Genomic DNA, 27,666 nt, shown 5'->3' on the forward strand with positions numbered 1-27,666 from the left:
AAAACATCTCTCTACATTTATTCCACAAGAATTCAAGAGGTATTAGTGATCAACAACATAAACTAAGTGAACCAAGTGTAAGAAATCCATTAAAAGATCATCCAAGTCAAGAAATCTCATTAGAGATGAACTAGGGTTTTGGCTCAAGTGAAGTATTTCCACCCAAATCTTATTCCTACAACATCTAAGGTAAGATTTATGGTATTTCCATGTTTTTAAGGTATTTTAAAGTTGAAATACTTGGATTGTAGAAGGATGTAGAAAAATGGGTCATGAATGTGGAATAGTGTCATTTTGAGTAATAGTTTGAATTGAGTCATGATTCTTGATGTGTTGTGATATTGATATGTTATAAATGATGTTAAGAACACGGGATAGGCAATGTATATGAATGAACGTAGTCGTGTGTTATGACCATGGATATGGGTGATTGGAAGTGAATTGAGAAATATAGATAATGTGGATGAATAAAGGCTATTGTTATGATATTGTGAATGTATTATTGACGTTTGGGAGTTGATATACGATATGGAGGAATGTTGTATAAATAAAGGAGATGCTGTCCAATTTTCTCTAGCTTTAGTCGTGTATGCTAGCTATCGATTTCTAATGATAGTATAACTTCAATGAAGGTAGAAATGTGAGCGTTGAAGGAGAACGTGCAAGTGGTAAAATAGTTGAACGGAAAGGTATGTAAGGCTAACCCCTCTTTCATAAGGCATGGTTCTTTGGCCAATCTTCTAAATCTTTTATAAGTCTATGATGTCCTCCAAATGACTGTATCTTCAAAAGCTATTAAGCTTATGATTCTCGATATGTTACGATTGTACTAAGTTCTTCATATGACGAGTAATCCTATAAGGATAGACGTATGAACGACGATGATAGTGATAACGATACGATAACGACGATAATAGCGATGACGATAATGATAGTGATGATAATAGTAAAGATGCTTATGAGCTATTACGTATATGTATCTATGTATGACTATTATGGAACCCCGAGCTTATAAGGCCGGGTAGAATATGTATATATTTATGTAACGTGCGCACACCTCTGCAGTTGGTACGGATAACCCTGAAGCCTTGGTAGGGCCAGGTATGTGTAACCTTGAGCCTTGGCCCATAGTCTCAGGGACTACTTAGCGGAGCTCCATTTCATTCGAAGCTATAGCTTTTGGTACTTATTCTTTTGTGTACATATTTATGGGCATAGCGGGGTCCTGTCCCGCCTATATGATATGACATACTCTCTTTAGAGGCTCGTAGACATGTGTATATGGTTAGATGTGCTTGGCCTTGTCAGCCTATATTTTGGATTTCATTTTGTTAGCCTCGTCGGCTTGTGTACATTGATATAGGCATAGACGCCAATGATGATATAAAGGTATTGTTGTCCAATGGGACTAGTATGATTGATGAATGGAAATGTACGATTTAGTATGTGGCTCACCTAGATGTAAATGTAAAGGTATGATAAGAGGCGCCCAGGTGGGCTAGCACCGGGTGCCCGTCGCGGCCCTCCGGTTGGGTCGTGACATTCGAAGTGGGAGAAACTAAGTTAATAGGGCCGGACTTGATCCATCAAGCCATGGAAAATGTCAAGCTTATTCAGGATAAATTATTAATAGCTCAAAGCTGTCAGAAATCATATGCAGATAATCGCCGACGAGACTTAGAGTTCCAAGTGAATGACTGGGTATTCTTGAAGGTGTCGCCGATGAAAGGTGTCATGAGGGTTGGTAAGAAGGGCAACCTTAGCCCGCGGTATATTGGGCCTTACAAGATTGTACGCAACGAATTTGGAGTCAGTCCATCCGGTTTTCCATGTATCGATGCTTCGCAAGTGCATTGGAGATCCCTCCAGAATTGTACCTGTAGAGGATGTCCAAGTCACCGAGCAACTATCCTACGAAGAAATTCCCATTGCTATTCTAGATAGACAAGTTCGAAGGCTCAAAACCAAAAATGTAGCTTCAGTTAAAGTCTTATGGAGAAACAATAATAGGGAAGAAATGACTTGGGAAGCTGAGGAAGATATAAAGTTCAGGTATCCACATTTTTTTCCACTCCATGAGGAGATTCAGACAGAGACGTCATTGTCCTTAGGTATGTAATGCTTTCTTTCGATGATTTTTTTGTCGGATGTGGCCATTGTTGTTATTGTTTTTATAGCCCTATGAGGTGATATATATGTTGGGTTGCTGTTACAGGATGGTAGTGACATATTACAGGGGAAACTCTGGCGAAAGTTTTGTAGAATCCCTAAGAATCTAACATTCGAGGACGAATGTTCCTAAGGGGAGAGGAATGTTACATCTTGGAAATTTCGTGTCATTCGCATTATGAATAGAATAACGCAAGAATAAAAGTGCATATGAATTCCTTATAAGGTTAATAATGCTACCCAACAATTCCAAGTGTGGACCTTAAGGTTTCAGGGTCATATGAAGCGGTGGAAGTAAGTTTGTTGAAAGATTGAAATTTGAGTCATGGTTTGGGAAAATTTCGCAACATTTGAGTTATTCATTGCTCAGAATTACCTTGATGGGGAACTATAGGTCCCCTTATATGTTTAAAAAAGTTTTATATGAGTTCCAAGAAGGTCCCATAAGGATTGGAGGTTAAAAGAATCGAAAAGAACGGATTTCCGCGAAATCAGGAAAAATAGGGCAATGTGCGGTCGCACACTTAGTGTGCGGAGCCTCATACTGTCCGGAAACTTGAAAAATTGGCTGGAATCACTGCATATATCCTCCCTTTGTAGAGGAGGGGAGGTGCGGTCGCACACTCAGTGTGCTGAGCCGCATCTCCACCACACACTCAAGCGGGAGGGCATTTTTAAAACCTCTTTAACTCCCAAAAGATCCCATTTCTTATATGCACCTCCCACACTCTTCTCTCCACATTATTAGAGGGTTCTTGAGAGTTCTTGAAGGTTCCATAACATTCCAAACCTTTCCATATCATCAAGAGAGAAGATCAACATCAAAACCCAAAGAGAATCCATGGAAGGTGATTGTTCTTGCTTCTCTTCAAAGTTGTGATACACTTGGTCTTGAAAGGAGTTGGGGAAGGTGAAGTTATTATATAATAAGATATGATCTTCCTATTATTTACATGATTTTGTTGATATAAAGGTTTAGTAACTCTCTAAAAGGAAAAGTATTAAAGTGGAGAAGTTACAAAGTGTTAAAGTGAAGAAGATAACTATGAGATGAACTTGAAAGAGGGATTTTGGATAAATTTGAGATTGAATTGAATGTAACTTCTTGAATATGGTATTTTAAACATTATTATTGTTGTTCGGGAGTTGATTTGTAATTTGGTGGAAGTTGACAAAATAGGGGAAATGCTGCCCAAATTTCGTTAGATCGTTAATTGCACTAGTTTGAACTTAGAAGTGTTTTCAAGACTTAACCCTAGTGTGAATTCTCTTGAATGTAGATTTTGTGGACTTTGGAGGAGGATGTTAAATAGTTAAGAAGACGTAAAGGTATGTAAGTCTAACCCTTCTTTCTAAAGACATGATTTTCTCGTCGTGTATCTATCTATGATGTTCATAATGTCCTACTTCCTAGAGAATGTTAGAAGCTCATGACTATCAAGATTCTTGAGATATTATTAATGAAAGCTCTTCACAGTGATGATGATAATGAGGATGATTACTATGGTGATTCCAAAATAGAAATCGGGGGCTTACCGACTCAATTTCACCCCAATAGAGTTATAATGTTCCTTTTGGATACTCATGTATGTCATATGTTTAATAGATATTTTATGATACCGAGCTTATATAGCCGGGTATGATATCTATTGTGTGTGCACCACTGCAGTTGGGTACGGACAATACCGAGCCTTGTTATGGCCGGGTATGGATTACACCGAACATACATGGTCGGGTATGGTATCATTGTATGTATATGTATATGTATGGAATGTTTTCTTTAGAGAAAGGTTAGGCAAGTATGATGAATGTCTCAAGAGGTATGAATGGTCCTTCTATCTTGTGTTATTCTTCATGCTTTTATCATATTACTATTCATGCCTTACATGCTCAGTACATTGTTCGTACTAATGTCCTTTTGTTTGTAGACGCTGTGTTCATGCCCGTAGGTAGACAGGGAGACAGACCCGGCCCTTAGGCTGCTTCATCAGAGATTGCCTAGAAGAGCTCAATTTGATCCAAAGTTGCAGTAGTTGGTTTATTCTATTATGTACATATATGGGCATGGAGGGGTCCTGTCCCGTCTTTATGACTTTGTATACTCTTCGTAGAGGCTCGTAGACAGATGTGTATAGTTAGATATCCCTTAGCTTTGTCGGCTCATATTTTGTATATCATTTTGATAGCCTTGTCGGCTTGTGTATATACGGGCATAGTCAGTGATGTTTATATAAAAGTGCCTACGTCCGATGAAATTCTTGTCATTTGGTGCACGATAACTATGAGTTAGCCATGTGGCTCACCTAGATATGATTATGAGAGTATGATGAGAGGTGCTCGATTGGTTAGCTCTGGGTGCCCGTCATGGCCCTCCGATTGGGTCGTGACAGTTATACATAGCTACGACATTCCCTAATCTAACATGATAGATAGCTAAATCTTTCTTTAATACAAAAATTGGTAAACTAAATGTAATTGATGAGTGGATACAAAAGCCATTTAGCCATGATCTATGAGGTATCCGATCTATATAAAAGATAGATTAACCTCTAAAAAGTGCTCTTTAACTGTTACAAAATTATGACACTCATGGTGGCTCGAAAATAATCTCCGCCTTTCTTATATTAGATGTGTGAATAGTTGGCAAGCCGCACCAATTCATAGTCATGAGACCTTTGCCTTGTGTTGGTAATTCATCAAAGCTACGAAACAACTGTGAATGAGGGAAGATATAGCTCAGTGTAGCTAACTTATATGCAACTTGATTAATCTCTCCCAGAAGTGCTTCAGGATAAAGCCATCAAGTTCCATCAATTTCCTTATTCCACAATCTCTTATAAAATCCTCCAAAGGTATAAGGTTTATGCAATTGACACACTTCTCTAGCATCTTGAAATTACTCTCAACCATATTGTAGCGAAACTCATTATCCAATAAGCACCACCTGATACCAAAAAGAGGTATATATAACTGCCTTAGCCCAATCGCTAGTTACAGTGCCCAAGGCTAAAGTACATGCAAAGATAAGGAAGCTAATATTGTCTCTGATCACTCCACCACTCCCACATCTTCCATTCTTACAGCTACCGTTAAGGTGAGTTTATCAAAACCTATAGGTGGTTTGATCCATCTAAATGAGATACTCCCGTTGAAGTTAATGGTGCTATTGCATAATAGGTTACCAATGCTATCCTAGTTTGGACTTAGCTTAATACCATGAAACTGGTTGTTCACAAATTGAAAAGTAGTAAATGAAATTAGGGACAAAGTCCTCTTCACACTTATACTCTCGATTCAATACTTGACTGTTATTTTAAGCTTCTACCTATAAACTGAAAAACTAGTTTCTTCAGAACCTATGCAAGAAGGAAATAGTAAATCAACGCAAGAATTTTTTTACGTGGAAAACTCTTTGCTCGCGGGAGGAAAAAACCAGGACCTATCTTCTATAGGATTTCCCCAAATTAAACTCTCCAATTTAACTCGAGCAATTTTAAGGTTATAATTCTTTGTACATCTAAGGAACTAACCCTACAACACTTATCCCCCTATCTACAATATGCTTCGATTGTAGCTTAACTTCTTCAAAGACTATACCCAGTCTAAGGAGTCCTTTACAACACAAAACCAACACTTAATACAAATCACTAAGAATGTAAGAAGTGTATAGTTAATGACCACAGGAATTTAAATATTACAACTGAAGAAGAGTACGAATGAATCTTGATCGGACCAAGTCTTTCCTCCTTCTTTATCTCTCTCCTCCTCCTCCTCCTCCTCCTCCTCCCCCTTCTTCTTTTCCTTCTCCTTCTCCTCATCCTCCTCCTCCTTTATCTTATTCTTCTTCTTCTCCTCCTCCTTCTTCTCCTTGTCCTTCTTCTTCTATTTTTTCTTCTCCTCCTTCTCGGCCTACCCCTTCTTATCCTTCGTCTTCTCCATCTTCTTTCCTTCTTCTCCTCCTCCTCCTTTTTCTTCTCCTTCTCCTTCTTCTTCTCCTCCTTCTCTTTCTCTTTTTGTTTCTCCTCCTCCTTATTCTCCTTATTCTCGTTTTCTTTCTTCTCTTTATCTTCCTTCTCCTTCTACTCCCCCTTCTCCTTCTTCTCCTCCTCCTTCTCCTTCTTCAAGACACTTGTGTAGATCTCTCTCTATTTTAGTAGTCTTTCCATCCTTCTTGAACACTGATTCTCACTTGTATATTGTTTGTCAAACATCAAAACTTCATAAGATCTTGAATTAAGATTCAGGTCCAAGAAAATCAACAAATTTCCCTTTTTTATGATGACAAATCCATAATAATTTCATACTTTTATGTGCATGCTATCAACTTCATAATTCTTTATGTGCTCTTCATGTGCATCTCCCCCTTAGGAACAATTTCTATGTTGACAATCTTCCGCCTAAGAAACAACTCCATTTTGATCTAGCTGACTTAGTAAGACATCTCACTTAATTAGTTTATGTAGGGATGGCTAGGTGTAAGAACCTGATTTGAATAACTTCTTTAAAAGAAACTACCCAACTGAACTCTGCTCGAATTAGTTCAGTAAAGGATTGAATTCTTGAGAATTTACCAACCATATTTAGTCGGCATACATGTCTTAGCCAATAGTTCATGTTGCCAGTTGTGAAGTTGATAACAGGTTTATCCATAATCATTTCAAACGACCTTTTACATGAATCAAACCCTTTTCCTTATTCCAATAGTAAATATATTTGCAAGAACTGTAGCAAAGTTCAGAGGGTTCTCTAGCATCCGATCTTTTCAAGAGTTTAATATACTTTTATTTTGATTGACTAGAGATTTTCCTTTTTGTACATATTGATTAATCAAATGAGGGAAGGCTTGGGCAAGAGTATTTGGGTGGTGGTTGGGGAGTTTGTGCAAAGCGATAGATGGTGAGCATTTTTCTCACAAATATGACCGTCTTAGAGCAGCTTAGTTAATACTTCCTCCCTCTCAATTTATGTGCCTGTTTGACTTGACACAAAGTTTCAGAAAGAAGGAAGATTTTTTAAATTTGTGATCTAAAAATAAAACTTAGATATTTGTGTGGTTATAAACATTTCATTAAGGGTAAAAGAGAATTTTAAAGTTAAAAGTTATTTTTAATTATAGAAAGGTGACATTCTTTTTGCACACTAAAAAGAAAAGGTTGCCACATAAATTAAGACAGAGGAAGTATTTGGAAACGGATTGCTTGATCAAAAGCTGAAAATAGTTATAGCTTCTTAGCTACTTGTGAGTAATTTAAGCATGTAACTGCTACTGCATTCGTTCCTTGTCAGTGATAACTATAGGCATAATACATAAAGAAGCGCTTAAACTTGACCTCAACTGGCAAGTAAGCATTTCAACTTTGGGAGTGCACATATAGACATCTCAACTTGTCCCCACTGTTATAGGCGGACCCAGGATTTTAAGACGGCGGGGGCAGCATTATCTTAACATAAATGCCAACAAAAAATTTAATGACGACCGAGAGATAATACCATGTCGGACCGGTCACTAATAGTGTAGCAGTGACGAAAACACAAGTATATAGGTAAAAAATGTGTAATAAATAAAATATAACACAGTGAAGCAAATGAAAGAGATAGCTCAGTGGCTAAGGCTGTGCAACATGTGCTGACAATGCAGTTTCGAATCTAGGCGAGCTCATTTACTGCTAATTGTTTTCCTAAAATAGGTTCAAAAAAATAATTAAAAGTGACATTCGGATTCAATCCGGGGTGACATGTAAGGGAAGCAGCAATTGCAACCAACGTGCCCCAAAGACACTTTCATTTGTTAGAGTGCACAACTAAGTATATACTAATTTCTCAAGGTGTATATATATATATATATATATATATATATATATATATATATATATATATATATACACACATAATTTTTTTCGAAGAGTGGGAGTGCACGTGCACTCCCACCCCTCCATTTGGGTCTGCCTCTGCCCACTGTGTGGACACCCGATGCTGACGTGTCACATAAATTTTGGATGTGTCTAGATGTGAATTTTATAAGTTGGAGTGTTTAGTTGTCAGTTGAGGCCAATTAAATTTGATTAGAATGCCTTACCAAGTAAAATTGTGTGTTTGTGGCAGATCTATTTCATTCATTTTTAGAACAACTAGCATACATGATGCTCTTTGGCATAACAATCCTCACAACTATACTAACTCGGACTGCTTCAGTAGTTTCACTTGTTGGTTATATCACTTATGTTGATTGTTTTGACATGATGGCCATTGCAACTTTGAGATAATTCCAAAATGGATGTTTTCCATCTTCCCCCTCTGAGATACTTAATGATACAGCCACGTAAGTCACATAATCTCCTCTTACCCTATCACTTGTATGAACTAACTAGTGAATATATTCACGCTTTGTTATAAGAAATATTTCATCTTACACGTATAAACAAAAATAAAAAGGAAGAAAAAGATACTTATTATTGTTGTGCGCCTACATGGAGGAGCGCACCTTATGACTAGGGGTGTCATCCGACACCGCTTGATCGAATTTTTTTAAACAATATACATTTATACACATAATCTAAAAAATTAGAATTCGTGTACATATATTTTAAAGTGACACAATGAAGCATAAACTGCTTCTTGGCTCGGTGTCTAAGCGCTTCCTTATCTACCTTTCACCCCGAGATTGAACCTACTTCCCAGCGAGTTTCTGATATTTTTATTTTTTATTTTAACATTTAATTGCTAAAAAATATGCTTTTAGATACTCGACCCCCCACCCAAAAGGAGCAAACAAACTAATCAACCAAATATCACTTTTGAATATATGTTAAGACATCAAATTTATTTAAACGAAAATTGAACTGGATTAGTCAACTAAACTTAAAAATAACATTCAAAAAGCTATTCATTCTTCCCTCTAATTTGTTCAATCTGTTCTCTTCTTTAGTGTCGACACCGCTTATGAAAAATCTTGCGTACGCAGTCGCCTACTGACTCCGTTACTTACCAATTTTATGCATGAATGTAGTTATGAATGTTTCGTGGCCGAACACATAGATAGCCCGTTACACTTTTCCTAATGTTTTATTTAGACACATTAACTAGTTGCTCACAATTAGTGAAAGGTTTTGAGATAATTTGATTCACTGTAAATTGATATCAATTGGGATAAAAGCAAATGATTTTAAAGAGATTTTGTACCTAAGAGACCGTCAACAACCAAAGATATAAGGAGTGCGTGGGAAGCCTATAGCAAATATTAATGTGAAAATATAATCTACAAGTTGATATACTGAAAATGACCATACGGTTGTCTACAGAGGAATGATAATCAAGGTGTCCAAAAGGAGATATCTAAGGCTGTCCAACAGGAACATTTTATCACCAAGGACCTTCAAAGGTCAATGAAGAAACAAAATCACATATCTTAGATCCCAAGTAATACCAAATAATAAATCACACTGCTTAGTATCCTCAATTGGAATTTCAGAGGGTTGAAATTCCAAAGCCTCAATAGACAGAGTTATCACTTTTATTCAGAGGTACAAAATATCTTTCTAGGCTTTTCAAGAACCATCTGTGGGAGAAGCAAATATTAATGGTTACAACATATGTTTTGGGAATTGTTTTCAAACATAAACAACGATATCTTACTATTTTCGAACATAGAGATCAATTGTGAAATACAGTGCATTGAAGAACAAGTAGTTCACTGCAAAATTACTCACATAAGAACTGACACTCCTATGTACATATTTGTAGACTGTACACTGAGAGATACAGGTTAATGGAAACACTTTTACATTGTGCAATAACTGGAAAAGGAAAAGGAAAAGGAAGAGGATATGGAATAGGCTTGATAGATTACTAATCGATAGTTAATTGGAGGATCTATTCCAAATCTCTATTGTGCAATACTGGCAAGAATTAGCCTCAGATCATTGTCCTTTATAGGGATGAAGAATGACCTAAATATTTTAAATTTCTGGACTTCTGGATTGCTGATGACTTAAGGTTATTATAAAGGAAGCTTGGAGCACACACATTGAAGGCAATGTTTTATGGAAGGTTTGGCATAAATTTAAATTGGTAAGTAAGACCTTAGAAGGGGAGCCTTGGCGTAGCTGGTAAAGTTGCTGCCATGTGATCAGGAGGTCATGGGTTCGAGCCATGAAAACAGCCTCCTGCAGAAATGCAAAGTAAGGCTGCGTACGATAGACCCTTGTGATTCGGCCCTTCCGCGGTCCGGGATCTTAGTGCACCGGGTTGACCTTTTTTTTTTTTTTTAAGTAAGACCTTAAGTAAATGGTCCAAGATTGTCATAGGGAACGTCTTTGATACCGCTAAGACATGGAGGAAAAGAATGCTGAAGTTGGTGTAACTCTACAGGGGACAAAATGATATCAACAAAATGGAGCTCAATAGACATTACGCAGAATACATTCTCTATATGAAGAAGATTAATTCTTTCTTGAAACAAAAAGCCCACTTGAAATGGAACATTGAAGTAAATAGTAATACTAGATACTTCCATAAGTTTATCAAGGGTATAAGAAACAGATTGTTATTGCACAAAATTAAAGGGAAGAACAACCAATGGATTGAGGGGGAAGAAAATATCTCAAAAGTTGCAACAGACTATTATGAGAGTATGTTCTCTCAAGAGGCTCAGATAGTTGATTTTACAATTTGTAAGAATTAAACGAGCGATGCAGCGGAACCGATTAGGATGCACCAACACAAGAATAATAATGCAAGAAAGCAATAAATGTAATGAACACAAGATTTACGTGGAAAACCAAGACGGGAAAAATCACGGGGCGCGAAGCGCAGAGAAATCAACTATAAGGTGAGGAGTACAAAATGATCTTACCAGGGTGTCGAAGCACAACGGGATCAAAGGAAACGAAAGATTACAATCTTTCAATGAAAACTCTCTCCAACCTAAGTGTGGAATATAGTCTGGTGTGTAGTCCTGATAGTCTTGATAGTTGTTCTATTTTTCTTTATGTTCTGGCTGAAAATCTCCTTTAAATAGGGGTTGAAGACGTTCAAAATCCCAGTTGGATTGGGACAAGCCAGTCGAATCCCAGTTGGAATGGGACAATTATCGAATCCCAGTTGGAATGGGACAATTTCGATAAACCATTTTGGGACATATTCTAACAATCTCCACCTTGGACCAAAATACATCAACACCAACACTCGTCACCCCATAAAGCCCGAAGGGCAATTTAAGTATAAAGAACACCAACTAAGTTTAAGCAATGCTTTAACTTAGTAATAGCAAGCGACTTGGTTAACATATCTGCGGGATTCTTTGACGTGTGAACTTTCTTTACCACAATCTCCCCTGAAGCAATAGTATCTCTGATAAACTGGTATTTAATGCGAATATGCTTGGTCTTGAGCGATGAGAATTGACCTTGGTAAAATGAATAACACTCTAACTATTAGAAAATACAATGGTAGTACCCTATTGGACACCAAGAACAATAAGAAAACCTCGCAACCATGTAGCTTCTTTAACACCTTCAGTTGCAGCGATGTACTCAGCTTCGGTAGTAGAAAGGGCTACAATAGACTATAATTGTGCTTTCCAAGAGATAGCACCAGAGCACAGTGAAAAAGTGTAACCATAAATAGACCTCCTACGATCGAGATCACCATCATAATCAGAATCAACGTACCTAACAACATCATAAGACGATTCCTTGGCTCTATCAAATACCAAATAAATATCAACAGACCCTTTCACATAATGAAGAATCCACTTCACGGCATTCCAATGATCCTTTCTAGGATTATGCATGTGTTGGCTCACTATGCTAACCGCAAAAGCTAAATCAGGTCTAGTGCAAACCATAGCATACATAAGGCTACCAACAGCACTAGCATACGGGATGGTAGACATGCTCTCAATGTCCTCCTCGGACTTAGGACAAGAGTCAGCAGACAATTTGAAATGAGCAGTAAACGCAGTAGAAACAGGTTTACAATCAAACACATTAAACCTAACGAGTCTGAGACAAGTAAAGCTTCCCAGTTTTTCGATCCCTGTGAATCTCCATACCTAGAATCTTCTTAGCTGCACCAAGGTACTTCATCTCAAACTCATAATTAAGTTGAGATTTTAACTTGTTGATCAAGCACTTGCCTTTAGAAGCAATCAACATATCATCAACATATAACAATAAGTAAAAGAAGGAACCACCAGAAAGCTGTCGAAAATACACATAATTATCATACTTACTATGTATGTAGTCTTGCCCAATCATAAAGGAATCAAACCTTTTTTACCACTATCTTGGAGCTTGTTTAAGGCCATAAAGAGATCTTTTCAACCGACAAACAAATTGCTCATTGCCAGGAACAACAAAACCCTAGGGTTGCTTCATATAAATTTCTTCTTCTAACTCTCCATGAAGAAACACAGTTTTAACATCAAGTTGCTCCAACTCCAAGTCCAAAAGAGCAACAATAGAAAGTAACACTCTAATGGAGGTATGACGAACAACATAAGAGAAAACTTCATTAAAGTCAATATCTTCCTTTTGCTGGCAACCACGAACCACCAAGCGAGCTTTCTATCTTACTGCTTCAACCTCGGGAATACTATCTTTTAGTTTGTAGATCCGTTTTGTAGTCAATGCACGACGGCCTTTGGGCAGCTCACATAACACCCATGTATTATTTTTGTGCAAACTTTCTATCTCTTCTTGCATAGACACTAACCAATTTGAGGAATTAGGACAAAAAATTGCCTCGGAGTATGTAGAATAATCAACTCCTTAGGGAATTTCTTGTGCAACTGCAAGAGCATAAGCAATAAGCCCATCATCATCAGTGTCAGCATATCGAGCGGGCCTCTTTATAACTCATCTCGGTCTATCAGAAGCAATAACATGATCATCCCCTACTTGTGGCTCGACGGGACGTGTGTTACTAGTACTTGGCTCATCAATAGGAGCCTCCTCGCTAGCCTGAGGAACTATAGAGGAAACAGGGCCAACTTCATGAGCTTTATGGCTCAGTTGTACCTCCACCTTCTCACTAGCATCTTTCATATCATCATTACCCGTAGCGGAAACAACAGACTCTTTCCCAGAAGATAACATAACGACCTCATTAGAAGTTACATCCTGACTCTGAATAATTTTCTTGGAGCTAGGACACCACAAAAAGATATCCTTTAAACTTAGAAGCAAAATCAAGAAACATGCACTTAATAACCCTGGGAGCTAGCTTCCCATCATTAACATGAGCAAAAATAGTGCATCCAAAAACTCTAAGAATAGAGTAGTCAACAGGATTACCAGACCAAACTTCTTTGGGAATTTTAAAGTCAATAGATGAATGTGGAGACAAATTGACGAGGTAACAAGCCGTAGAAATAGCTTCGGCCCAGAAATCATGGCGGTGCCATAAACCAGCATTTGAGAGCATATAACGGGCTCTCTCAAGTAATGTTCTGTTTATACGTTCTGTAACTCCGTTCTGCTGGGGCTTATGAACGAGAGTCTTATGTCTAGCAATACCATAAATAGCGTAGAACTCATTACTATAAAACTCCAAACCATTATCAGTCTTGAGCTTCTTAATTTTTCGACCAGTCTGGTTCTCAACAAGGGCTTTGAATTTCTTGAAATAGCAAAACACTTGTCTTAGGAAATAAACCCAGACCTTACGAGAAAAATCATCAATGAAAGTCAACATATAGAGTTTTCCTCTAAGGGAAGGAACTTTGGAGGGACCCCATAAATCCGAATGAATATAATCAACAATACCCTGTGTACGGTGTTTTGTTATGGAGAAACTAACTCTCTTATATTTTCCAAAAACGCAATGATCACAAAAGTCAAGTTTACTCGTACCAATTTTACCAAGAGGACCTCTTTTGCTCAGAATGGTTATACCTTTCTCGCTCATATGGCCCAGACACATATGCTATAAACGGGTGAGATCATCATCGGATAATGAAGTAGAAACTGCTACAGACCCCGTCACAATTGAACCCTGCAGGTAATAGAGAGTCCCACGTCTTGTTTTTTTCATCAAGACCAGAGAACCTTTTGAAACCTTAAGGACTCCACCTTCACCTGAATATTTACATCCAAGAGATTCAAGAGTACCCAGAGAAATAAGGTTTCGTTTCAAGTCAGGAACATGACGAATATTGGTCAAGGTCCTGATAACACCATTATGGGTCCTAATTTTTACAGTACCAATCCCAACAACGTTGCATGGGGCATCATTCCCTATTAGGACAACACCACAAGCTTTCTCATATGTTGAAAACCAGTCCTTATGAGGACACACATGATATGTACATCCAGAATCAAAAACCCATTGAGAAGAATTTTTCTTATCAACAGAGACAACCATCAAAACATCACCTTCGGAATCACTTTCAACAACTCTTGCTTCAGCAGTTTTCTGCAGAATTTTGTTATTTTCTTCTCTCTCTAGTTTATTCTTCAATTTATGACAATCACCAACTACGTGGTTTGTCTTCTTGCATTATTTGCATAATTTATCATTTTTGAATTTACGGCCTCTAGACTTGGACCTAAAATTCTTTCTATTACTCCCTCTATCATGGGATCTTTCTCTAACAGACAAACCTTGTCCTTTGTCTTCAGAACGCACTTCAAAATCAAAATTTTCTTTGGACAGCAAATTAGATTTGACATCCTCATAACTCAGTGTTTCATTACCAGCATATAGCAGGATTTCTTTAAAGTGCTTATACGTAGAGGGTAGGGAGACGACCAATAATATTGCTTCATCCTCATCTTCGACCTTAACGTCTAAATTTTCTAGGTCAAGAATAACAGAGTTGAACTCATCAAGATGATTTTGAATGGGGGTACCTTCAGCCGTAAAAAATGTATATAACCGTTCCTTTAGATGAATTTTATTTGCGAGACTTTTCGTCATATAGAGTGACTCTAACTTCAACCAGAGGCCTACAGCAGTAGTCTCATGAATAACCTCGCGAAGAACCTTCTTAGATAGATATAGTTGGACATTTGAAAGCACTTTTTCATCCAATTCCTCCCATTGATCATCTGTCATAGACTCGAGTTTTCTGGATTTCCCAAGAAGAGTCTTCTTTAATCCGTTCTGGGTGAAAACGGTTTGCATCTGAACTTTCCAGATACCGAAGCTTATCTTGCCATCGAACTTCTCGATATCAAACTTTGTTATGGTAGACATTCTGGATCTTGAACGCTCTGATACCACTTGTTAAGAATTAAACGAGTGATGCAACATAATCGATTAGGATGCACCAACACAAGAATAATAATGCAAGAAAGCAATAAACGTAATGAACACAAGATTTACATGGAAACCCAAGACGGGGAAAACCACGGGGCGCGAAGCGCAGAGAAATCAACTATAAGGTGAGGAGTACAAAACGATCTCAACAGGGTGTCGAAGCACAACGAGATCAAAGGAATCGAAGGATTACAATCTCTCAATGAAAACTCTCTCTAACCTAAGTGTGGTATATAGTCTTGTGTGTAGTCTTGATAGTTGTTATGTTTTTCTTTATGTTATGGCCGAAAATCTCCTTTAAATAGGGGTTGAAGACATTCAAAATCCCAGTTGGATTGGGACAAGCCAGTCGGATCCCAGTTGGAATGGGAAAATTATTGAATCCCAGTTGGAATGGGACAATTTCGATAAACCTTTTTGGGACATATTCTAACACAATTCATTAACTATATCCCTACAATGATTAAAGAGGAGGATAATAGAGACCTAATGAGCAGGCATAACAAAGATGAGGTCAAACAAGCTGTCTTTGACATTGATAAGAAAGTGAAGGGGGTCCAGATGATTTTGAATGGTAGATTTATCAACATAGATGAGACATTATTGAGGATGACATTTTTAATATGGTCTTGAAAGTAATGAATAGGATGGAACAGAGTAAATACATTACCCATACCCAATAACAAAGGTGGAAAACCTCAAAATTCTCTGAGCTTAGATCAATTAGCCTTAGCAATGTCATTTAGAAAATCTATCGCCAAACTCTTGAATAAGGCTATCTTCCAATCAAAGTAATTTCACTGAAGGGAGGATTATTGGAGAGAATGTATTAATTGATCATAATATAACCAACAGGATCACATAAAAAAAAAAAAACTCAAGCAACAATGTGGTTATCAAACTTAATATAAATAAATTTGGCATAATACATAAACAAGCCTTCAAACATGGCATCAGCTAGCAAGTATGCCCTCTAACTTTGGGCGTGCACAAGTAGACACCTCAAACTTGTCTCTAATTTGTCCGTTGAACACTACAACTTACAAAATGATCATCTAGACATCTCCAAATTTTATGTGTCACGTCAGCATTTATGTTTGCGTGTTCAACTTTATACAAGTTGAGGTGCCTATTTGTGCACACCCAGAGTTGGAGGGCATATTTGCTAGCTGAGGCAAAGATTGAGTTTATGTATTATGCAAATAAATTTGGTTGGAAAATGTCATGGACTTTCTTATGTGGGGCTATGAGGAAAATGATATTTTCAGAATCTTGGATCCATACTATTTGAAATTGATATCTAATTTCTGGTACTCCATTATCATAAATGGTAGAAGAATATTTTTTTTTTCAAATCTGCTAGAGGAGTAAAGTAAGGAAACTCATTGTCTCCTTAGCTTTTTGTAGTTGCTGATGAAGCACTCTCTAAGCTTTGAATAAACGCCATGATAACCCTGATTTTTCAGGATTTAGCATGAGTAAGAAAGGTCCTTAGATTAATCACCATGCTTCTACTGATGACTTCATTGCCTTCTCCTATGGGACAGCTAAATATCTAAGCCTGATCTTAAGGAATATGAGAAGTTTTCGGGACAACAAATTAGTACAAAGAAGAGCTGTAATTTCCTTGTGAGCCAAATCTGGCCACAAAACAAAATCAGTATTATAGAAGGAGAATGAAGATCAAAACATAATTTTTCTTTTTGAGTACCTCGGTTCCCTATTTACATTGAAGTAAGAAAATCCATTACTTCTGTGATTTAATTCAAAATAGTACGCAAGATTAATACCTGGCAATGAAAACTTCTATCAACAGGAGCAAAACAATCCTGATTAAGCTTGTCCTATCAACACTACCTATGTATCTCTTCTCCATTCCCACCCACCCAAAGCTACTAATAAGCTGATAGAGAAGCTCTTTGGAGAATAACAAGAAGTATCATTGTGTATCATGGAGCAAAATGTGTTCCCCTACATGGAGGAGGGAGATTCAAGAATATCAGTAATACTACCAAAGCCTTCTTAGCAAAATTATGGTGGCTCTTTAGAACTAAAAACTCTTTATGGTCCTCTTTTCTTATGGCCAAATACTATAGTAGAGTACATCCAGTAGCTAGGAAGGGAATAGATAAACAATCAGGGCCATGAAGAAGCATATGGTAATAAATGAAGAGGTGGAACTACACATTCCATGGAACATGCAGGGAGGTTATTCCTATTTCTTTTGGGATAACTAGTTTCAGCTTACGTGCTTTGCGCGTGACCAAAGCGCATACATCATTCGACAACAAACATCGCAGAAAAGAAATTGGACTTAGCTACGATCTTCATTGTTAATCTATCGCTAAATTGCTCATCTCTAAAAGTTTTTTTTTTTTTTTGATAATTCGTTACTAATCCGTCGCTAAATAAAATTAGTGACGAATTTTACCGGATAACTTTCCGTTGATAATTTTTGTTCATTTAGTAATGAAATAACTTACTATATAAAAGAATATTCAGAGCTTTCATTTGTTAAAGTGTAATAAAAAAATTATGGTTATAAAGTGTTTAATTTTTCAATTCAAGCATGAAAAAATAGATTTACGCAATCAATGGATGTAGAATAATCAATTACATTACTCAATATTAGACTTCAGAAATTAGTCACAGCTTTCAATAAAAGCTCAATTGTCATGGAAAAAAAATCAATATAAGTGCCACATCCACCTTAAATGCATCGATGAATGCATATAAACAAAATCACATTGTTAGAAAATAAATAAACTTAGATAAATACAACCATGTCAATATCGGAAGAAAATAAATGACTCGACATATAATATGTATACATATATAGATGGAATAAACCAAATAAAACAAATTGCAAAGCAAATTAATGAAATAATATTATCAAGAACAAATACCCGATTACGATTCAAGACTTACGACTGATGTAGAAACTTTAAAAGCAGCCCTCCTCGTCTAAATATTTAAGTGTTTATTTGGAGGATACAAATAATTAACCTTGTGTTCCTTTGAACTAATATTTGTTGATTTACTTGCAACATCAGTACCTACATAATTTTACAATAAAACAACATAAACAAATGAATTTTGATATCAAAACAAAAAAAGAGGAGAAATTTGATGAAACACTTCCCTCTTCAAGGGAGTGAAAGTTAAAAGCAGTGAAAGTTAAAAGCAGTCATTCTCATGTAAATATTTAATTATTTATTTGGATTATACAAATAATTAACCTTCTGTTCCTTTGAACTCATATTTGTTGATTTACTTAAACATCAGTACCAACATAATTTTACAATAAACCAACATAAACAAATGAATTTTGATATCAAAATAAAAAAAGAGGAGAAATTTGATGAAACTCACTGTACGGAACCTCCTTTGGCTCCCTTTTCAAGGGAGTGAAAGCTTCCACCTATAATTTACCTACAAAATAAGTCATTTTATTCTTATATGTCCATCTCAATGATTAAAAGTCAAACAAATATTATTATGTGATCAAAATAAATTTCTCTGTAGAAATAAAAACTGTAAGGTCAATATGCATAAGAAATAAAAAATAAACAACATATATCTTCAACCTAAAATTCTGATCATATGCCAAAACTACTTCAAATAACTTATTTTTTCTAATCATAATTTGTCCAACCTCCCATGAATTAGAGTTTCTGTGAAAGGAACAGCATCATCCACCTCACAGTTGGAGTCTCTATCACCAATTTAATGTAGCTTGTAGTTGTCCCTACATAAAATTGCAAACAAAAAGATACAATCAATTAATCATGAGCAAAGCATACGATGGATTATACACGGCTGAATCACAATTCATTCAAGATATTGTAAACGGAGGAATACTGCTTATGTCCTAGTAAGCGGAGGTCTTGTATTACTTGGACTCTATAATTAACCCAAATAAATTTTAGAAGGAAATAAAAAGATTGTGTCATAAAAGTAAACTCAAAAAAGGTAGAATTCTAGATGAAATAGAATTTCTTACATAAAAGTATTAATTTTGGTAAGTATTAATTGTGAGGAGGTATATTTTTACAAGGTAAAATAATTAAATAATAATTTGAGGAAAATAGTAAATGACAATTTTGTCTATTGTAGAGTCTTTTAATGAAGGACAAAAAGTTCAATCAACATTTCTAAGACCCTTCGTGCTTTTAATATAGTATAGATTAGACTGAACTGGGGTCCTTTGCTAGACATTGCAATTGTAATGTTTATAATAAATCCAAGATGCTTGATTACATTGTTAATAACAATTGTAACTTTGAAAAGTTATCTCAAGATATAGCAGGACACCTAGTAGATCACTTTAGAGGAATCAAAATTGGTAACTATAGTCTTGTATTAAGGGGATTCAAATATATATATATATATATATATATATATATATATATATATATATATATATATATATATATATATATATATACACACACACACAAAACAAATACCTTATATATATAATGTAATTTTTTTCCGAAAGGGTTAGGGTGAGCACCCTCCCGCCCCCTCGATCCGCCCCTGTTGTTGACTACCAAAACAAATAGAAATTAATAAAACCTTTTTGGTTTTGTCACCAAGAAGAATTGGCATGCCAGTAATCACAAAAGTTTCTAATTTTTTGTAACTTTTTATGTCCCCAAAATGAACTCAGCTAACTGAAGTTTTTTTTCATGTTATAGGTACCATTCATTACATCACACACAATATAGAATGAATTATGGGCTTTTCATTTCAATGTATGACTATATCTATGGTACAATGGACAAATCAACTGACACGTTATTTGAAAAGTCACGAAAAAGGAGAGGTGAATCTCTTGATGTAGTGTATCTAACAGATCTAACAACTCCTGAATCCATCTACCATCTTCGGATAGGGTTCACGCACTTTGCCTCGAAACCCTACACCTCCAAGTGGTATTTCTGGTTAATATGGCCTATCACACTCTGCTCAATGATTGTTATATGGTTTTACAGCTACACATTCATCGTTGAGAGAAATGTTTACAAGAATCTTAAATTCCAAACTTGGGAAATCCAAAGTATTGCGTACAAGTAAGAACTATACTTGGTAAACTTCTTTTCAACTAGTATGTTTCTAAAGAGCTTATTGGAATATATCTTAATTGCATTGCAGTATAATATCCAGTCACAAAGAGAAAATATTAACAAGTTGATTGAGGAAATAATTGCAGAAGCAGATGTTATGGATCAGCCAGCCCAAGTTAGTAGCGGAATTGAGAATGGGCCTGGAACAATTAGGAAAAGCCAATAGATCAAACAGCCCAACAAAAAGCTACAGGACTATGGTTGGGCAATTCGCAGAATTGCCATTCTTTTGGGGTGGTCTTTAAATTTTGCCCCTCATATTTGAAATCTTTAAATTTTGCCCTTCGGCTAAACCCTATGGGTTCCAGGTTCGAACCCCCACACAGTCAAAATTTTAAAAAAAAATCGCAAGGCAGAGTTTAAATTTCGCTATGCCCCCATCGGCATACACTTGTGAAGGAATTACCAAAGTTATGCCGGACCCAGCATACTTATGCCTTATGGGCAGACTTGGCATAAGTATGCCGGGTCCAACATAACTTTGGTAATTCTTTCACAAGTTTATGCCGGATCCGGCATAAAAGTTTGTCCATTAAAAGTATGCCCTCACCGGCATAAACTTGTTAAGGAATTACCAAACTTATGTCGGACCCGGCATACTTATGCCTTATGGGCAGACTTGGCATAAGTATGCCGGGTCCGGCATAACTTTGGTAAATCCTTCACAAGTTTATGCCAGTGGGGGCATACTTTTAATGGGCAAAATTTTATAGTATGCCACATGAGGCGGAATTTTTCCTTAAGACATAACTAAAAGTTTGCCTTATAAGGCAAAGTCTATACCTTAAGAAAAAATTCTGCCTTATGGGGCATACTTTTGGTTATACCTTAATTAAAAGTCTGCCCCATAAGACATAGTTCCTTAAGGAAAAGCTTTGCCCCATAAGGCATAACTAAACTATGCATTGAGGAAAAGTTATGCCCCCTCCAGCATAACTTTAGTTTTTCCTTAAGGACTTTATGCCGGATCCGGCATACATTCCCTCCAGCCCTGCCTTGCGAAATTATTTTTTTATTTTATGTCTGAGCGGGAATTCGAACCCAGAACCTCAGGTATCCAAGCGAAGGGCAAAATTTAAAGACCACAAATATGAGGGGTAAAATTTAAAGACCACCCCAAAAGAAGGGCAATCCGTGCAAAAAAATGACTATGGTTTAGGCCAAGCAGAGACAAGCACGTGAGAAACATAGAAGTGGAATTTGAAGTTGGTTATATGCAGGAGAACTGCCAAAGTAGTAGGCGGGCAAGAACTGATTGCAACATTCTCTGAGTTCTCATCCCATTTCTTTTAAGTCCTCTCATCCCTCTTCTATCTTACTGTATCAGTATTTTTCCTATTGTAACTGTTATCTTTGTGAATTGAATTATCATTGTAACGACACTTTTGTTTTTACTCCATCTAGTTGATTTCCCCCAAATATTTGAAATGTGATAAGAAATAACTACGCTCAAGTTCTTCCATGGTGCCGCAACTTGATCGTCCACAAGTTTTTTTTTTCTGCGGTGGCATTCTCTAATTTGCAAGAGGTCCAATTAGCTTTTGGTCTTTCGCCAACTCATTATTTTTGAATTTGAGGTGTTTCCGGCTTATGAAAATATTCCATGGTATTCCTTTGTTATCAATAGCTGGGAAAACGAAGTTTTGTCAAAATATGTAGCTAATTTTTTATTTTTTTTTGACAACTACACAAGGGGCATAATGTGTATCAAGAGAATGGCCCGTAGACAATGTATGACTTAGTCTTGAGCATAGCACATGGCTAAAACTCGTATTAGAAAATCCCTGTAGCCCTTTTTTTTTTTTTAGTCTCAAGCAAATCATACCATCAACATGCATATCTCTCATATACTTTCCATATTTGCATGGTACTTCTTTGAGTTATTAGGAGAGAATATGAATTTTCCATAAGTTTAAACTTTCCATACATAAGCCTAAACTTTCCATGATTAGATTTCAACTAGAACAAGGATTTCTTTGTGTAGTCTATGTAGGAACCAGATTTTGACATCTATAAATACAACGCCTTCTCTTGGTGTTTGAGCGTCAATTTGAAGCATCTTCGAGCTGGTTCGACCCATCTCTATCAGGTAATTTTCTTTTTCCATATGTATTTTCGTCACTTTCTTTACAGCTCTGCATGTCTGTGGTAGAAAATTCATATCTCAATGTAGGAACGTCGAAATCATGATCCGCTTGATGTTTCGGAAACTAGACTCGTAGAGCTACGTCACACGTGGAAACCACAACCCAATTGCATCTATATTTGCTCAGATATTGATCGAGAATCAGACTTTGAGTTCTAGTTCGCTGGTTTATTAGTCTTGCGCGTCCTGACGAAAAATCTTATATCTTGACTTAGGAACATCGCAATCACGAACGGTTTGCGGCGTCGGAAAGAGGACTCATAGAACTATGTCATATACGAAAACCACAATCAAATTGCTTCTATATTGGCTCAGGTTTATTTTTTTTAATCAGCCACAGAATCTGATTTTGCTTTCTTGGCTTTGGACATGTTCTACGAAACTTACTTGTCCCCTTTATTTTATTTCTTTTGCAGGTCTTTGGGCGCATTTGTACGGCTTTAACTTTAAATAAAGATGATGCACTTTCGTGACCGCGATACGCCACGTCCTCATCTAGAGATAGTGAGCGACAAACGAAATTCGAATGCCAAAGTCCTTGCCTTGGAGGTTCAACCTCCAGTAATCGGTGCCTTCTCACTTGACGGAGAGCTTTCTACGCTTCATCTTGCTGAATGGTCTAAAAAGGAGACCAAAGACGTCATGAGCAACTTCTCAGGCAAGTCCACTGTTATGGACGTCCCTCTATTGAAGTCCGCAATTCATCGAAAAGTCGCGTCCACCAAATCTTCTCATCCCAATGGATGTTTCAACAACTGGAGTGTCCCGCCTTCTGGTTTCGGCAAAGTTTGATACACACCTGGCTATTGGGAGTGGGTGGAAGATGTGCTTCCTCGCTATAAGGAAGTCTTGGAGCGTGTCAAAGTTTACGATGCCATCTACGCTTCTTTGTTTACATATGATTATGATGACAACGTACTGCATGTTTTTTGTGAGCTTTGGCGTCCGTCTACCAATACGCTTTCCACTTTCATCGGGGAGATGTCTATCTCACTTTGGGACTTACGAACAATTGCAGGACGTCCCATTCACAGATCTTTTTATGATGAAGTTGTTCCTTCGGCGAAAGAATTGACGCAAATGGACAATCAAGGGAAATCATGACTCCCCAAGAGTTGTGTATACTTGTTTTCATCCTTTTACAAACTTGCCGAAGGTGGCCGTCATGAGGTGTCCATCCATGATTGGGTGAAATTTTGTTTTAGAGGACCAAGTAGGTGCGCGGAGCCTCCGCAAAGGGCGTCAAAGGGTCGTGCAACGAAGCCAAGATTGAATCACAATCCTTCCGGGCATATTGACATGAATTACTTACCACGAACCGATGAGGAGCATGCCCCCTTCGTCGAGCTAGGAGTGTTGGAATCACAAGATTCTAATTTCAATGGAAAGAGGACTCATTGAACTACAATATATATAAAAATCACTGCCAAATTCCTTCTAGATTTGTACAGATAATTCTCCAAAATTAGCTTAGATTCTGCCTTGTTCGACTTTTCAGCTTCGTTTCGGTGGGAGAAAATTCATAACTCCGAGTACGAGTGTTGGAATCATAAGATTCCAATTTATATGGAAAGAGGACTCATTGATATACAATATATATGAAAATCATGGCCAAATTCCTTATAGATTTGTACAGATAATTCTCCAAATTTATCTCAGACGTTGCCTTGTTCTATTTTTCAGCTTTGCGCTTCGGTGGGAGAAAATTCATAACTCGGGGAACGAGTGCCGAAATGACGAGATTCCAATGTTGTTGGAACGACGACTCATTGAAATATAATCCTTATAAAAATGATGGCCAAATTCGTTCTAGATTTGTACAGATAATTCTCCAAATTTAGCTCAGACGCTGCCTTGTTCTATTTTTCAGCTCTGCGCTTCGGTGGGAGAAAATTCATAACTCGGGGTATGAGTGCCGAAATGACGAGATTCCAATTTTGTTGGAAAGAAGACTCATTGAACTTCAATATTTATAAAAATGACGGCCAAATGCTTTATAGATTTGTACATATAATTCTCCAAATTTAGCTCAGACGCTGCCTTGTTCTATTTTTCAGCTTTGCGCTTCGGTGGGAGAAAATTCATAACTCGGGGTACGAGTGCCGAAATGACGAGATTACAATTTTGTTGGAAAGACGACTCATTGAACTACAATATTTATAATATTGACGGCCAAATTCGTTCTGTATCTGTACGGATAATTCTCCAAGTTCAGCTTGGAATCTATCTTGTTCGACTCTTCAGCTTTTTGTATGTGTGGTAAAAAATATATCAACTCGTCATAGGAGCGACATTCTAGCTTTGGCGAGCGACTAATTGGAGAATCCATCAGATTTTTTAGTGGCATCATTCTTTGAAGAAATAATGCCGACTTGATAGAAGCGTTTAAAACAAACTGCAATCATCTTCGGCTTCAATTGCTGTGAATTGTCTTCTTCTTTCCAGTTATGTTTGTCTCCTCGCTGAAAGAGGTCAAGCGTCGATCCCATATCGCCATGCTATATATATGTGTGTGTATATATATATATATATATATATGTATATTTTTGTTTTTACTCATGCGACTGAACTTAGAATAATACTCTAAGCGCCTACGTACCTCGGTAAAGAGGATCAAGTCGTAACGTAGTTCAGAAATAAAAACAAAAAATAAGGATTTTTTTATGCGACTGAACTTAGAATGAAACTCTAAGCGCCTACGTACCTCGGTGAAGAGGATCAAGTCATTTCGTAGTTTCGAAAAAAGAAGATTTTTTTTTGTCCTAACTTTTTCCTAGGCCACCCCTTTCGAGGTTTTCAACCTAGAGGACTTTTTTTGTTTGTCCTAAATTTTTCCTAGGCCGCCTCTTTCGAGGTTTTCAACCTAGCGGACTTTTTTTTTGGGGGGGCCGTACACAGTTTAAACTCATGCGGGCCAGGAGTATTCAACTTTGAAGATTTAGCTCGTTTTCATGGAGCTTTGCAGCTTCAAGACTATGCTCGATTTTGAAGAGCTTTGTAACTTGAGAATTTAGCTCAAATTTGAATAGCTTTGCAACTTGAAGATTTGACTCAAATTTGAAGAGCTTTGCAACTTCAAGATTCGATTGAAATTTGGAGAGCTTTGCAACTTGAAGATTTGGCTTGTATTCGAAGATCTTCGCCACTTGAAGACTCGGCTCGTATTTGAAGAGCTTTGCAACTTGAAGATTTGGATTGAATTTGAGGAGCGTCACAACTTGTAGATTTAGCTCGAATTTGAGGATCTTCTTGATATGAAGGTTTAGCTTGAATTTAAAAAGCTTCACGACTGTAGATTTAGCTCGAATTTGATGAGCTTTACAACTTGAGGATTTAGCCTGAATTTGAAGGCTTGTGACATACAGTTTAGACTCTTGTGTCAAGGAGTATTTCAACTTGCAGTTTAGGCTCTTGCATCGAGGAGCGTTTCAACTTGCAGTTTAGGCTCTTGCATCGAGGAGCGTTTCAACTTGCAGTTTAGGCTCTTGTGTCGAGGAGCATTTCAACTTGCAGTTTAGGCTCATGCGTCGAGGTGCGTTTCAACTTGCAATTTAGGCTCTTGCGTGGAGGAGCGTTTCAATTTGCAGTTTAGGCTCTTGTGTCGAGGAGCGTTTCAACTTGCAGCTTAGGCTCTTGCGTCGAGGAGCGTTTCAACTTGCAGTTTAGGCTCTTGCGTTGAGGAGCGCTGTAACATACATGGACCCTTCTATTTCATCTTCGGATTCAAACTTTCCCCCACTATGGAAGTCTTCTATATCTTTATCTTCGTGAGGCTCACGGACAGGCAACAATTGATCTCCACTTGTATCAATGCTTAATTCCATATCATGCGCACGAGTTGCCAACTCTTCAAATGTTTTGGGCTTTATTCCTTGCAAGATGTAACGAAGACCCCAATGCATACCTTGGATGCACATTTCGATCCCAGAAGTTTCACTAAGGCGATCTTTGCAGTTAAGGCTCAAGCTCCTCCAGCGATTGATGAAGTCAACAACTTTCTCACCCTTTGTCTGGCGGGAATTTGTAAGCTCTATCATGCTCACAACGCGCCTTGTGCTGTAGAAACGGTTAAGAAATTCTTGCTCTAGTTGCTCCCACCTATCAATGGAACTAGGTTCGAGGTCTATGTACCAATCAAAGGCATTCCCTTTGAGGGATCGAACAAATTGCTTGACAAGGTAATCACTATATGTTCCAGCATTATTGCAAGTTTCAACAAAGTGTACTATGTGTTGTTTTGGATTCCCTTTGCCGTCGAATTGCTGCAACTTAGGAGGTTGATAGTTAGCAGGCATCTTCAACTTATCAATCCTTCGTGTATATGGCTTTGCATATGTAAGAGAAGATTTGGGTGCGGGCTCAAATTTATCCTTAATAGCCTCCATGATGAAGTCCTTCAACTGACCAGCGGGAATCAGACCTTCGGCGGGGACTTGGACCTTCTTGATCATTGTTGCTTGTTTTGCGGAGGACTCTTCTTCCTCTTGTGTTTCATGAAGCTTCACAGGTGCTTGGGTAGACTTTCCTTCGGCCATGATCTCCAATTTGTTTGTTAACTTGGTGATTTTAGCATCTTGATCTTTAACATACCTTGATAGGCCTTCAACTGCTTTCGTCAAATTTTCAAGTTGTTCTTCTATGGTTGAAGCATTAGTCATCATTGCATGCGCCACCATCGTAGGTGATGGAGAAGAACATGGATTTTCGCTAACATATGATGCGAACATGTTATGCAGAGTAGATCTAGTGCTTAAGACATCATCATCGGCTTGCATAAAGGATTTCTTGGGCTTAGATAAACTAAGTTGGGAAAGAACCCTCTCCACCATTTTGGCGACGTTTTCCCCTTCTTCTGTGGTGTTTGCGGAAGATCTTATGCCTTTTGAAGACGAACCAAAGACGACAGCAGATTCAGGCTGTGCTTGCGGAACTCGTTGCCCTAGAAATTTGGCATGGTTCCTT

The 27,666-nt window shown here is 37.4% G+C and overlaps 1 pseudogene; it reads left to right on the forward strand.

The window, feature by feature from the left end:
• Positions 1-27,666, forward strand: part of LOC132611893 (very-long-chain aldehyde decarbonylase CER1-like) — a 96,782-nt pseudogene that overhangs the window by 63,826 nt on the left and 5,290 nt on the right.

This window comes from Lycium barbarum, chromosome 9, assembly GCF_019175385.1.
Source record: "Lycium barbarum isolate Lr01 chromosome 9, ASM1917538v2, whole genome shotgun sequence".
NCBI lineage: Eukaryota > Viridiplantae > Streptophyta > Magnoliopsida > Solanales > Solanaceae > Lycium > Lycium barbarum.